This window comes from Protopterus annectens, chromosome 5.part0 (genome assembly GCF_019279795.1).
Source record: "Protopterus annectens isolate FY-2018-M chromosome 5.part0, PAN1.0, whole genome shotgun sequence".
NCBI classification, from domain to species: domain Eukaryota; kingdom Metazoa; phylum Chordata; order Ceratodontiformes; family Protopteridae; genus Protopterus; species Protopterus annectens.
The window spans coordinates 1,530,254,927-1,530,270,895 of NC_056735.1; positions in this window are offsets into that span (position 1 = coordinate 1,530,254,927).

Here is a 15,969-nt window from a genome sequence, read left to right on the forward strand (position 1 = left end):
TGTATTTGCATAAATTTAAGGTAATTTACATGTGCTGGTTACAAATTAGGTTTAGTTATATACGTGTCTTTAAACTGCAGAAATTTGTGAGCATGCAAGTCAACAAATCCACCTAACCAGGCCACTGGTAGTTGTGGACGAGCTGTGCAATGGAGACCTCAGCAGATCTTATCTATCTGTGTGAACACATGAATAGCTCTAGTAATTCTCTAATGTCCCTATAATTGGAAAAGGGATAATGGAGTCAGAAACAGTTGAGTCAGCATAACCATGATGCATAATGCATGTCCATCCCGCATACTCTGACACACCTCATCACCTCAAATCACTCAATGGTTAATATAACTTAATAAAGACGCACACAGAGGATGATTTATTTACACAGAAAAACGTATGAAAAATACAATGATTTCTACTAATGCAATACTACAAAAGATATGCTCAAAGAAATGATTAATGTAAAACCTTCAGGTCCATTGCTCAAAGAAAGATAACAACAGTAAAGCACAGAAACAGAAACAGATCCAGAAACAGATCCAAGCAATTTTATTCACCATAGAAATTAAATCTGAATGTATTACTTTGAAAAGAAAAAAAAAATGTATTTGATAAAGCCGTTTGGTTAAAGCAGGTTTGCCAATAATAATAGTTCCATGTTTAATGCCCCTAGGTGGTAGATGGGTTTGGTTATGGTGATGTCACACCCCAGAGTGTATGGTTCCAAACCTGTGAACTGTAACCATGCACTTGCATTCATCATTCTCGTACAGATAGTTAAAAAAATAGCAGCACCTGTAAAGGTACAAGGACAATCGAAAAGCTGGTCTGACAAGGAGACCGAAATTATGATCTACCTTCTTAAGGAGTCATACCTGGATAAAATAGTATCATGTTCACATGGGTAAGACTGACAAAAAAATGATGTCTGGCAAAAGTTGGATGAGCACCTCTCTTCCCTGACAGAGATCATCCAGTCTGGCTCCCAGTGCTGCCACAAGTATGATCACCTAGATAAACTCTAAATGGTAGACCAGGTGATAAAAAAGCATAGGCCTGACTATCTAAATGGGTAGACCAGTTGATGGCAAAAAGGGCAGATTCCTATAGTAAGTATTTTTACTTTTTTCATTTTATCAAATACAGGTTTAAAAACATACTAGATAAATATTGCATAAAGGCAAGTAAATGCAAGAAGAAACTGATGTGCAAGTGCAAATATACATCTATATGTAATCCAAAGGTATGAGTAGGCATGAACATATCTGTAAAAAGAAATGCATTTGTAAATCCAAATATAGCATGCTTATGTGTTGGCACACATTTTTGTATAAATACAATTGTTTAATGAATGGGTCACCTGTAGATCACTCCCTGATTGGTGCAAGCATTTTCCAACAGGGTGTTAATCTGCAGGTAATATCCACTGAAAAACTAGTCCACCACTACATGGCAGCATATCAAGATGCAATGGAGCTCGGACTGAAAAAAAAACTAATGGATGCCATTATTTTATGATCACTAAGCAGTGTTTTGCTGTTTAGCAAGTGTAAAATAAAAAAATAAATAAATAAATAAAAAGCATGTGTGTATGTGTATGTGTTTATGTCTATGTTTGAGAGTGAGATCAAGCTATTATTTTATGCTCATTAAGCAGTTTTTTTGTTGTTTAGTGAGTGTACAAAATAAATGAAACAGAAAAAATGTATGTATGTTTATGTTTCTTTCTGCGTCTGTGAGTGAATGCGTGCATAAAAGCATAAGAAACTTTGTGTGCGCGTATGCGCACACGCGCGTGTGTGTGTGTGTGTGTGTGTGTGTGTGTGTGTGTGTGTGTGTGTGTGTTTGTGTGTGTGTGTGCACATATGGTGTGTGAGAGAGAGTGAAGAGTGAGAATGATTGAGAAATCCCTGTCAGCAGCAACATCAGTTAAGAGGTTTGTGTACCTCTCACACCTCTCATCCTCTTGGCACAAGAAATCTTGAGAGAGCCACAAATAATGGGCAGACAAAGGACCAAAAATAAAGACAGATTTTAAATATTGCTCTTATATACAGCACTTAGTTGCTAGAATACCAGGGTTTCCATTAGCATGCATTTTCTGAATGATATGAAGTCTGAAACTCAAATGTCTATCATTATTTAATGACTTTAATCCCCAGTGATTTGCCAGAAAACTACAGATTTTATGATGAACAGACAAAGCATATGAGCCAAAAATCTGGACAGTTGAGAGGTATTCTCTCAACTCTTAGTGCAAGATATTTGGATAAGCCTAAAAGAAATGGAGGGCAAAAGATCAAAATAGGAACATATTTTACTTGAATAATAGGATTTGTGTTAACATGGATTTTCTAAAGCAGAGGTTTGCATGTGAGCGAGAGTGAGTGAGATTGACTACTGGCAGTAGTAGCAGTAAAGAGGTTTGCATACTTCTGGATCTTTCAGCTGAAGAAATCTGGATAAAGCCTAAAATAAAGGGGGAAACAAAGCCTCAAAAATACTAACAGATTTTAATTATTGCTCTTACTTAAAAAAAGGATTTGTGTTAGTCTGAAACTCAGATGTATGCCATTATTTAGTAACTTCAATCTCCAATGACTGGCAACAAACCAAACCAAATGTTTTAGGAGTAAGGGATCAAAAAATAAAGTAAATACCTGGATATTTTTTAAAGTGTTATATTTTGGATGTAAAATGCTTCATCCAACGGGTCTATGTTATGTTGTCGAAAGACATTTTCATTGACTGCCTTTTCATCAACACATAAACATTAAACTATCAAAACTCCGAACGGCCACTTCAGCAAATTTTTTCCCAGGGGAAAAAAATGGTTGGCCAACCAAACAAAAAACAAACTGTCAGACCCTAAGACGTGGGGGGCTCCACCCCCCCCACACCCCCAATGTGGGGGGCTGTGCCCCACACCCCCCTAACTAAATATACCAACTCCGAGATTGCACTACAGTGGAGGAAAGGGCAAATTCCCAATGATGGCCAAGCGATTTTTTTTCCCCTGGGAAAAAATTAGTTGAAGTGGCATCTCGAAGTTTTGATAGTTCAATGTTTATGTCCCAATGAAAAGGCATTCAATGAAAACACCTTTCAACAACATAATATAGACCAATTCCAACATCATTAACATACACAATAGCAAGTTTGAAACATTAGGCAAAGGAATTATTCTACATCAAAATATATAAAAAAATACAGTAATAAAAAAAGTAAAACAGCAATTTTACAGACAACCCATTTACTAACCTTAATAATGCCTGCAGCATCGGGCCTCAGAACACAACATTTACTATTAGTTTAGCACACTGCTGAATGTTTCCTTTAAGACTGCATACATAACTGAAAAATGCCTTATGGTCATTCTTATCTTGGGAAGCTATTTTTGCCTCAAAGTAGGCTTTGGTAGACTTGATTAGTCTCCAGATTTGCTTGTTGAGACTGATGAGGGAGTTTTTTTTTTCATTTGGGCATAGCCATTTCTATTTATGGACTTTGTCCTAAGTTTATTTTGGTTTTAAACTGCTGTTTCTATGTAGTTATTTACATGCTTGTCCATTGTTTCTGTAAACACTTCCACGTAGGCCACCACGTTGTCTGAATCTGGGGTAGGGGAGCTTGGGGCTTGGAATTTAGCTATGCCTTCACTTAATAGGTTGTATTTGGCTTTGGAAAAGTTCTTAAAGGTTCTGGGATCTGCTGGGAGTTCAGCTTTTATTTTTATTCCAGGGGTTACTGCTTTGTGATCTGATCTGACCAGTGAGGACATTACAGAAGTGGAGGTGCAATGTTCCTTCATATTTGTGAGTACCAGATCCAGGATATTTGTGCCTCTAGTAGGTGTACAGTCAAGCTGTTCCAGGGTGTTTGCATTAGAAAATCTGGGAATCTTTGAGTCTGCATATTAGTGGTTGTGTATGTATCCCAGTAAATGGTGAGACATTTGAAATCACCCAAGAATATGGTGTTGGGCTGAACTGTGAGTGACTCCAGTATATTCAAGTACATAGTATGGTTGTTCTAGGTTATAGACAGGGATCTATAGGTAGGATATGGTATTGGACTTTACCTAAGATTAGTTGGACATGGTGCAGCTCAAGCATTTCATATTGTTTGACCAATCTTGAGGTGTGCTTACTATTTATGTAGATTGATACACCTCCACTTTGTCCCTCCTTTTGCAGTAGCTGGTCTAAATGTGTGGAAGGCCTTATAGCCTTTTACTTCTGGGGTGCCTTCCATGGCTTTAAACTATGTCTCAGTAATTACATAGATGCCAACACTGTCCAGGGTAAGGAGTGCTTCCAGGGAGTGCAGCTTCTTGTTGAGACTCCTAGCATGAATGTTCTCACCCAAATTCCAAAGGATTATTGTACCCCACCTCTTTCAGACATTATTAAAGAAATGTTAGGATCCATCAAACTGTTTCAACAGCTACATGGTTACTCCTGGTTTACAGGCTTCATATATTTCCTGACGACCCAGAATTAAAGACTTGGGTTCATGTTAATCTACTGACAACTCTTTTACCAAGTGCAGGTAGACTGAAATAAATAGTCAAAATAACTTTCAGCTGAACCTCAGAGGTAATTTCTTTTTTTCCACAGTATCAAGTCCCCCTGCATCCTCCCCTCATGTTGATATAGTAAGGACATACAGACTCCACAGAAAAGCTATCCTAGACAAAAACTGAATAGTTAAACTAAATACTGTGGGGAAAAAAGAGTACTTACCACTTTGCTAAAACGGCCTAACAAAATAGATAACCTTATTTCAAATATAGGGATGTTTTCTGTCTTTGCTGAATATCACAATAATCCTTAGACTTTCCCATTTCTTAACTATTTCATGAAAACAGCTTATATTTCTCAGTACCTGTATGTATTATCAACCAAGTCATGGAATGGATATTTAGTTCTTATATGTGCCATATGTCACTGTCACAGTATTCTTTACCTAAGTGATCTCCTGCCAAGGATAGCCCAATGACCAGCCAGTATACCAAAGCCTTTAGTTCTTATAGGTGCCATAAGTCATTGTTGCAGTATTTTTTACCTAAGGGATCTGTGCAAGGCATAGGGCATAAACGAAGTGTAGGGCATAAAGATGATGTACAGACAAACACACTCAGAACTTCGTTGTTCCCAGTTCGCATACCTTTGCTGAACATCAGACTGAATGCTCTTCTATGTGCTGACTACCAAGCCATGTTTTCAGATGAGTGCCCTGTTGTGATTTCTTCTCTTTCTCCTATTTATTGTTGTTATTGTGCTCATGTCATTCAGAAAAGGACATTGTCAGTCTGTGAGGCAGATTCCACAGAAAGATCACCATGACCAGTGTCTCTTTTGCTCGGGTGCTTCACCCAAAGTTATGCAGTTCTCTATCTGTCAGTCTTTTGTGCCTAAGACCCTACATAGTCATCTCTCCTCCTTCTACATATACCTGGAAAACCAAAGTCTTAAGTTGTTGGCATAGGGTGCAGTGGTGGAATTCTCCCATCCTGAGGGATAGCTGTCTGCTAAGAAGAAGGCCAAAAAAAAGCTAGGTCTGATCTGGCTGCTGTCCAACCTCCCCCAGGCATCTCTCTCAAGGCTGATGAAAGCCCAGAGGACTATCTAGTGGTTGCTATGGATTCATCTGCCATGACCCCATAGGAAGATGGCATGGATCCAGCTTCTTGCACATCCTTGCAGGTTTTTCAAACTTTTTGTACCTGATGTTGCTGGGTCACCTTGGCGATTATATCTGAAAGACTGAGGGGGATTCCTCAGATCTTAGTAAGGGAGGAGATTCCTACAACCATTATTGAGTCATGCCAGCAGTCTGACTTTCTGAGGGTGTTTTGAGTGGATGACATGCAAAAGCAGAAACAAAACACAAAGCCTATGTCCACTGTTGTTAAAGATTCTCAATGTGAATAGGAGGTTTCACTCAGGGGTTGTTTAATTCCTTGATAACCTTGAACCCTCTTCAAGGAGTCTCTGTTCCTGTGGCTGCCTGGTCTTCCTTTCCACTCAAGAGGCTGAGGGAATTAGATTCCATGGAGGAGGATTTGGACTCAGGGGAAGAATCCTTGGCTTACTCTTTCCAAATCCTTTCTCCCTTGGATTATGGTTCAGAGGAGGATGACTCTATAAGTCCAGATTCCTCTTTGGAAGAGCTTTCCTTTGGGATACCATTGCCAGTATGATGGATTATTTTAACTAGGTTTGTTCTCAAGTTTCTGAGATTCAAGAAATATATTATGGGCTCCTACAGTTAGAGCCTCCCAAAGCTGTTCCTCCAGTTCTGGCTGCCCATCTGGATACCTTCTCAGCAGCATCTGCAACCCCTGACTCTGAGTCCCTGCACCGAAGAACTAATATAGATCCTATACAGTGTCTGAGGAGTGCAAATGTCTTTATTAATGCCCTACTATTGATGCTTCTGAAGTGTCAGACTCCTCTGACAAGTAATCCAAGTTGTTGCTTAGTAGGCTATGGAAAGGCTGGGGAAGAACGCTTACACTACTGCCATTTTATCCTTTAGGGCCAAAAACTACCAGACATATGACAAGGTATGTTTTGGCTGCCCTTTCTCAGGTTTCTAAGCTGGTTTATGACCTTGCCGACTCTGACTGAAACACTTTGGCCCTTTCCCTGCTGGGCTCTACTTCTGAAGTTGCCCACCATTCAGTGAAATGTAGCTATGATGCAGCTGATGTCTCTTCCAGGGTTGCTGCCTTTGGTTCAGTTATGAGACATTATTCCTGACTTTGACTTCAGGTCTTGCCTGATGTCATTAAGCCAAACGTTTGGATACTCCTTTGGATAACAAAAACGTTATTGGCTCTGCTGCTGCTGAGCTTTTCAAATATTTCCAGGACAAGGTCAAAGGTTTGCAGGAACTGAAACATATTTTTGTTGCTCTTATTCCCAAATTGCAGAGGAATTATCCTTCCACATCTGTCTTTGTTCATAGGCAATCTTGCCCTCCTCCTAAGTGCAAGAAAGGTTCTAGGTGTGTGCCAGCACTAAGTCTACTTAGACTCCTGCCACCCAGAAACTTGCTTTCCAGGGCAAGCCATGCTCTGTCTGACAGTTTGCTTCCCCCTTTCCTCAGCTAGGTTCCCTTGTCCCTCCATCTTTCACTATTTCTTCCAAACTGGCAATGGATCACTTCAGACTCTTGGGCTCTGTCCATTATCCTTCAGGGATATTTCAAGGTTTGGAAGCTCCAGCCTCCCTTTACAGGCATTCTTCAACCACCTCAGGAACATCTCTCTCATTTACTAGAGTTTCTTCACTCTGTTTTGGCTCAGGGCATCATTCAAGCTGTGCCTCCTGTCCAGGTAGGGAAGAGATTTTATTCTAGAACGTTTCTGGCTTCACAAAAAGATGGCACTTGGAGACCAATACTGAATCTTTCCTGGTTGAACACCTTTCTCAAGATTCCTTCATTCTGGATGTTATCTGTGCAGACATTATTTCCTCTTCTTCTACCAGAAGCCTTCCTGGTATGTCTGGATTTCAAGGATGCATATTTTCACATTCCCATCCATCCACTTTTTTGGTAAATTTTTACTTTTCTCTGTCTCATCCTTGCATTTACAGTTCTCTTCTTTGCCCTTTTGCCATTCTTCTGCTCCAAGGGTATTCACCAAATTCCTCACCACTGTCATTGCTTTTTGTAGGAATTGAGCAATTCAGATCTTTCCCTGTCTAGACAAACTGCTTATTCAAGCTCCTCCCCCAACACTTTGCTTCAGGATCTCATGTTAACTACTTCCCTGCTACAGAGTCTGGGATTCACCATAAATGTTCAGAAATCAGTTCTGATGCTTTCCTAGGATCATAGTTTCCTTGGCTAAAGACTTCAGGCATTTCCCAAGCTGGCATTTCTGCCTTCCCCCAGAGCTCTGTCTCTAATTTTCTTTTTTGAATCTCTTCATCATCTGGCATCTATCATGGCTATGGACATTCTCAGGGTTCTTAAGTTCATGACTTCCACCATTTCCATGCTCCTTCTCATGAGGATCCATATGAGAAAGCTTCAGTGGTTCCACAAGTCAGTGTGGCTTCAACATTGCCACCCCCTGGACTTCCCAGTCCCTTTCTTCCCTATATCAAGCTTGAGCTTCAATGGTGGATTCATCAACTTTTATTAAACCCAGGCTTCCCATTCAAGCTTCACTTCCAAATCAGGAGCTCTTTACAGATGCCTCAGACAGGGGTGGAGTGCTTCCTCTAGGTTCAGGGTCTCTGACCTCATATCAGCAGTCAGCCCACATCAATATAAAGGAGATGAGGGCTCTGCTTCTGTCTGTTCAGGTTTTATATTCCCTCTTTCATCCCGGGCTGCTCAAAAATTTCAAAGTCAATACCACAGTGATGTGGTATGTCAACAAGCAGTAGGATGTGAAGTCCTATCTTCTTTGCAGACTGCATCTTTCATGTCTGGGATCTAGCTGTCCAATATCAAGTGACTCTTCAGGTGGATTACATTCTCTCAGAACACAATTTAGTGGCAGACTCTTTGAACATGTCCAGCACACAAGCTCACGAATGGGTGCTTCACAGAGATGTGTTCCTGGACATTGTCCATTGGTGGGGTATTCCTCAGGTATATCTGTTTGTGACCACTTTAAACTTCTTCTATTTTGTTCTAGAGTTCCAAGTCCTCTGGCTTGGAAAGTGGACACCTTGTCTTTTCCTTGGAAGGGTATTTTTCTGCATGCCTTCCTTCGTTACGATGAGTTTTGCACACGATCAGGCAGGACACTCACAGAATATTGCTAGTGATGTCCTTTTGGCCTAAACAGCATTGTTTCCCCCCTTCTTTCTCACTTGGCCAGGAGCAATCACCACAAGTTACCTCACCGGGTGGATCTTCTCGCACAAGACAAGGGATCTCTTATCCATCCTCCCTCATCCACTCACCAACTGATGCATGGGTGACAGGGTTTTGTTCCCTTTCAAGCACATCTTTTCTGGGGATGTGCTTTGTCTTCTGCAGAAGGCTTGGAAACCCACTTCAAGAAAGTTATATAGGTCCAAATGAAAGTGTTTTTCTGTCTGGTGCCTCTCTCACCATCAGAATTCCCAATCTGTGGAAGTCCCTCAGGTTCTCTCTTATTTGTGTGATATGCTCCATGCTAGGTGGGTATATTCTACAGTTAAGCCCACTGTCAGCAGTTTCTGCTGATCTGTTCTTGACTCTTCCTCTGGCCTCTAGATTTCAGGTCAAGCAATTTATTTAAGACATCCTTCATATTAGGCCTCCAAGGAAGCCTATTCCACCTTCCTGGGACCTCACTTTTGTACATGAAAAATTGACTAAGGCTCATTTTGAGCCTGCTTCTTCAGCTTCCTTACAACATTGTACTTGGTTCTTACTTCAACCAAGAAAATGTCAGAACTTCAGGTTCTCATGGCTAGCCCTCCTTTCTTAGTTTTCCACAGAGATAGGGTGTCTCTTTGTACTAATCCTTCTTTTATATGCAAGGTAGTCAATACGTTGTCCCTTAATCAGTCTATTCATCTTCCTTTTTCTTTCGCTGCAGTAGGCCACTAAGAAGATTTTTCACACATTGGCTTTTGCATAGACAGCTCAGATATTATTTCAATAAAAGTAAAGTTATTTGCAAATCAGAGCAGCTTTTTGTTTCCTTTCATGCCAGGAATTTGGTTTTGGCTGTTTATAAGCAATTTTTCTCCTTCTGGATTTCTAAGGCCATTTTTTTGTTATTCTTTTCACAGAAAATATATTTCCTTGTTAATAAAAGCCATTATACTAAGGCAGTTGCGTACTCTGGTGCTTTTTACAAGGGTTTGGATACCAGTTCCATCCCTGAAGCTGCTACTTGGTCCTCTGATCTTACTTTCACTAAGTATTACAAGTTGGACGTTGCTTCTAGAGCAAGAACTCGCTTTGCCAGGGCTATCCTGCATGGGTTTGTAGAGGGCTGTTCTGTGCCTTCCTCCTCCCAGACTTCCTCGAGCTTTTGTAGTCTCCCTTCAATGAAGAATATTGCAACAGTGATATGGATGGACAAAGTACAGTTGTATAAAATCTTACCATAACAGGAGATGTCCTCCTCTTCACTGTTGCAGGATTTGCTCCCTGCCTCCTAACCCTTCTAGCTCTTGCCCTGTCCTTTTCTTGCCATCCTGGCCAAGGGGCTTTTTTTCTTCTTCTTTTTACTCCTTTTGCATGCATATGTTCTCTTTGCCCCTAAGTGAATTCTGAGTGTGCACATCCTTACATCACATTTATGCCCTATGCCTTGCGTGGGGTGCATACATGTGGTGTATAACACCTATAAGAGCTAAAGACTTTGGTATACTGGTTGGCCGTTGGGCTATCCTTGGCAGGAGATCCCTTAAGTAAAGAATATTGCAACAGTGAAGAGAAGGACATGTACTGTTACAGTAAGATTTTACACAAATGTACTTTCATTAGCAGATTGTTCAATTCATGGAAATTGTAGACAATTTCCTTGAGGTAAAATAGTTGATTTACACATTAATGGGTTCCTTATAAAAATTTATGATACTTGATACAGTAAGTCTCAACACTTTGAAAATAAACTGAAATTCAAACAAAAAGCATAGAATTGTGAAACATGCATTGTTTAAGCATTTCTGCAAAGGGATCTTAACCTGACTGTATCCCCTTCACATGGTAGGCTGTGGATCCTACACTCCTGTTCTATATATATATATATATCTATATCTATATATATATATATATATATATATATATATATATATATATATAAAGGAGGTACTGCCAGCACAGCTACTCTGTAAATATGTACATTACTGGTACTGTTTATGTTACTTCTGGTTTGCCCATCAATTGTCTGTATCTAATCCATACTGTATTATATCCTGGTATTTATACTTGTATTATCTGTTGCATGCAAATTTTCTCATGACATCCGCGGTGGTGCAGCGGTAGAGTTGTTGCCTCACAGCAAGGGGTTCTCCCATTCGCTTCTCAGCTGGAGTGCAGGGAGTGCCTTCTGTGTGAAGTCTGTATGTCCTCCCCGCAGTTGGGTGGGCATTTGAAAGACATGTGTAAATGGTAAATGGGCGTGCCTTCGTTGAAGGTTGAACGTCGAGCTGGCACCTCAGCGTTCATCAAAATCTACTGCCAATCATTAGCGGACCGGAGTTCCGCTGTGGCGACCCCTAACCGGGAAAAGCTGAAGGACAACAACAACTGTACTTATTTCTGGATAAACTGTTTTATTTTTGTATATATATTTACTGTGGAAGTTTTGTCCTTGGGCATCCATTGAAAAAGGGCTCACCTAGCTCCAATGGACTTGCCTGGTTAACAAACTTCAAATAAAGATATATATATATATATATATATATATATATATATATATATATATATATATATATATATATATATATATATGTATATATAAACTCTGTGATCACTGTTCTTCAGAGTAAGGGACATACTCTGAAATTCGATAACCTCAGACTTCATAATTGTTCCTCTACAGTCCCACCTGCAGTGCTGCTATTGACAGCTATGTTTCTTAGAAATTCAACAGGTATCCAAGTAAAGAACATAAGTCTTTTCTACTGTTATACTTCTCTATTCATATTTCTCAACAGAGACTGCTGTATAGCTGTCCTCCTACCTTAAGACTCAAAATTTGAAAACCAAAATAATTCAGCTACTCTTTTAATGATATCCATGACTCATGCATGTCCTAATAGCTCCATGCTTTGATTTAGTTTTAATATTTTCCTCCTGCACACCTTTTATGTCATCTCAATGAGAATGCACCACTGTCTTTTTCAGCAGGTCCAGAAAGAACCCTGTTAATAATGTTATACAGGAACCTGGCTCAGCAAAAATCTCAAAATTACTGCTACTTTAAAAAAAATAACAATTATAAATTACAAGACAATATTTGCCTCAAATGGATATTTCTACCAAAATGTGAGACCTGAAATTAAAGGTCCAGATTGGCCAAAAATAAACTGCAAGTTAAACAAAACAGCAAATTTCAGAACTCACTTTCTCATTGTAAAATCATTTGTGACAAAAGGAGGTACTGCCAGCAAAGCTGGCTGGAATTTTGAAAATAATTATATGTCATCTGTGAATATTAAAATAATTTATACAAGAGTCTTGTGTTACAAATGTATTAGACCTCTGTGCCATGTGTATATTAAACTTCTTTGTGCTGATGTTTGTGTTGAAAAGGTAATTGTAAAGAGCTTGTGTATAAAATGTAACCACAGTGTGCCCTACTGGAAGATAACAGAAATGTGCATGCACTATTGTAATTGTTTAAATGTATCTGTCTTAACAGAGGAAACTGGGGGGTTAACCTCAGTCCAGCAAACTTTAGAAAAATATCTGAGATTAAATTACTTTATAGGCTAGGACATAAAGATGCTTCAATGCAGCCAGAGACACAAAGTCCATACTAGGAAGTGCTCTGTATTGTCTTTAGGGTGAACTAATTGCTACTTTGAAAGCATGAAGGAATGCAATTGTTTTATGTTCCAGCACCTGCCAAAGATCTAAACAAAAGCCCTTGTCTATGTATTTTTACAGGTAGATGCTAAATACTGCCATCTGCCAGCAATGGAAGCTTTGCCTGGGAACAAGAAGTCAGATGACAAGAAATGATGTCATTCTGCAAGCTATCCCAGCAGTAATATTTTAGATATTATTTTGAGAAGTCTCTGAGTGAGACAGATCATTCTGTACTCTGTCTTGGACCCGAAAAGAAGAAGAACCATTCACCACATCATCTGCCTTGATCTAAGTAAGTTATTAAGGCATAGTAACTCTCTTTGATTCAGTCAGGAATATAGTTAGGCTTAGTTAGATATTATTTTTCTTTATTTATCTGAGCCTGTCCTGCAGTGTTATTTTAAATATTTCATGTGTTTTGAACTGTAATGTTACTGTGAACATATATTTAGCATTGTCTTGTTCTTTTATTATGTATTATTAAATATATTTAAACCTTTAATTGTAGCTGATCTTTGTAGAGCTATTTAAGTTTTGAGAGTACTTGCATATTTATTTGGTGACACTGTGTGTGTCACTCCTAATAGCCTTGCTCTTGGTCAAGCTACCATTTGTATTAGCATTAATATTACACAGTAAATTGGACACCCTTTCTTAAGGGCCCTAAAGTAGCTGATAAGGAGTGACTATTGGCAGTAGTAACTACCTTATAATTTGGACAGAAGGGGGCATAGCTAGTATACCTGTGCCAGCCTTTCCCAGGTGTGTGCAGGTGTAAATCAAACCTCAAAGAATGTGTGTGTCAGCTACTTGGGCAGGGACATGAAGCACTAGTTGGACAGAGAGGGTGTTGGAGGTATGGGTCTATATCAGATTATTGAAGGTTTACTACCTCAAATCACTAAACATCAAGCTTTAGTGATTGAAGTAGTAAAACCTTGAAACCCCATAAAAACATTTTAAAAACAACAAAAAACAAAAAAACAAAAGCAAAAGGGATTTACCGTTTCCGCACTTTATTGCACTGAAGTGCGATCTCGGAGTTGGTATATTTAAGTAGCGGGGGGTGTGGGGGGCTCAGGGGGGCTTGTTCCCCTGCTTACACCCTTTTGTTTTTATTTTTTTTGTTTTTAAAATGTTTTTATGGGGTTTCGAGGTTTTACTATGTCGATCACTAAAGTTTGATGTTTAGTGATTCAAAGTAGTAAACCTTCAATAATCTGATATAGACCTGGAGGTATTGGCTTGGTCAGTCAGCTGAGATCTCAGCTCTATAGCTGTGCCAGTGGAGAGTCTTATTGCAGATGTAGAAAAAGAGGAAGAAACCAGCTCTGGACTGACTGTGTTCTATGTGTGCTCTTAAGGGAAATTGCACTTGATGCAGAGAGCTACATCTGGAAGTACTGTATGTGTACCGTTATCCTCCCAGTGAACAGCCCCTCACAGGTTCCGGTGGTGAGGACTGGGGTTCCTTGATTACTGGTCCAGTGGTGGGTTTTCACAGCATTTTTGAAGGCTGTCTACATTCCCTCACCCTCACTCTCTACATGTATACTAACTATAGCATCACTGCACCTGGATGAAGGTGGATACTTCAAATTATGGCAAACCTTGGACATTGTATATACTATCCCCAAACTAGCACTTCTACTTTCATTATTTTGAGGACCATAATTAAGGTTTCTCAGAATTTTAGTAGGCACCCTTCGAGGCTAACCCTCTTCTGCTGACATTAATATTCTTAAGTAGTTCCTCTCTTGCTCTAGCATAATTTCGTTTCAAAGGTCTAGTTAAATAGATTTATACTGGCATTACTTACACTCACTGCAGTATCTAGCTTCCAGGCTTAGACTGGCCTCACCTTGTACTGATCTACAGCCATGGCCATTGTCCCTTATCAAAGTAAGTGCTCATTCTGCATTTCTCATTACTAACTGCATGTCTGTGAACTAAACTGATAGTCACCAAAACCCCAATTATATTTTTTTCAGCTAGGCCACAGCTCAGCCACTGATAGCTAAAACTGAATATTGTTTTTGCAAATGAAATTTAGTTAAGCAAAAAAAAATCAGCATCACTACCACTCAATAAAGACCAACACAAATATGTTGAGCTGCAAAATTAACAGCAAACCAAAAGACTACAGTACTCTCTGATGCGAAAGAGCTACATTTCTCTGGGGTCATGTCTTGAAGCATACAAAGGATGCTAGATTTGCAGGATATGTTCTTGTATGCTATCTTCCCTTATTTGCTTTAGATTTTGTGAAATGCAGTTGCATCATTAAAAGAAAATTGCTCTGTGATTCTTAATCCTGTAGTATGTTTTTTACTTCCTATATTTCTGGAACACATGTAACTTTCTAACAACCCTGCATGGTACAGATTCATCACAGTGTTTTTTGTCTGAATCTTTACTCTTCGATCTACCAATACGTGTGTATATTAAACATCTGTGCCAGATGTGCAGGAACCACGGCCTTTCTTTGTGGAACACTTTTATAAATGAGCTTTGCTCAGCTGTCATTTAAGAAAGAATAAATAGAAATAACTTTTTTTTTTTTTTTGCTTTTCAGTTGCTGCATCTAAAATAATACAGAAGTATGTAATCCAGCTGGAAAGAATTAGCTGCCAGTTCTGCTGTTCCTATGTCCTGCAAGTATAAATTACTTCAGTGCTTCACACATTTCTGATTTTTCTGTTTACCCTTACAGTGTATTGGCAACATGTGTTATTTAAATAAAAAACTGCATAACTTTTAAAATCACACAGTATTTTTTATCTGAATCAGACAATGCACATTTATTTCTCTTCCAGTAATTAGTATACTGCTATCATAAATCTGTGAGTCCATAAAGTATAATAATGACCACGTTCATGCATTAAAATAGCATGGTAGTATGTGAGTTGCATTACGCCTAGTCTCCTGGAAAAGAATCGGGTAAAGGTTGCACTTTATCTGGATGATACAAAATGATATTAATAAAAATAAAATAAAATAAACAAAAAGAAAACAGCTAGCAGACAACATGAAGGACTTAAATGCTATAACCAGGCAAATGAGAAGGAAAAATGATAAGCAAGACAGCTAACAGCTGAGAAATAATAACTCCCAAGCTGCATACAATCCAGTTAGAAATGGAAGTGCGAGAGATGAACTGTGTGTATGTGTGTGTGAGCTTGCATGTCTGCGTGTGTGTGTGTGTGTTAGTCTGCATAAGTGTGTGCATATGTTTACATGCTGAAGTTATAAGATAGATGCAGTTTGGTCACAGATTTGTCCAAGGGCACTTTGAGGTGATTGAGGGTTTTAGGTGGGTGGGGAAGGAGAAGGTTATGTAGGGAGTTGTGAGGATTTAGGTAATTAGAATAGGTTGGGGAAGGAATGGTTTAAATAAGGGAATAAGATACTAAGAACTGAGATTAATAGGGGTGAAGTTTGAGTATAGAAACAGTTATTGTGCAG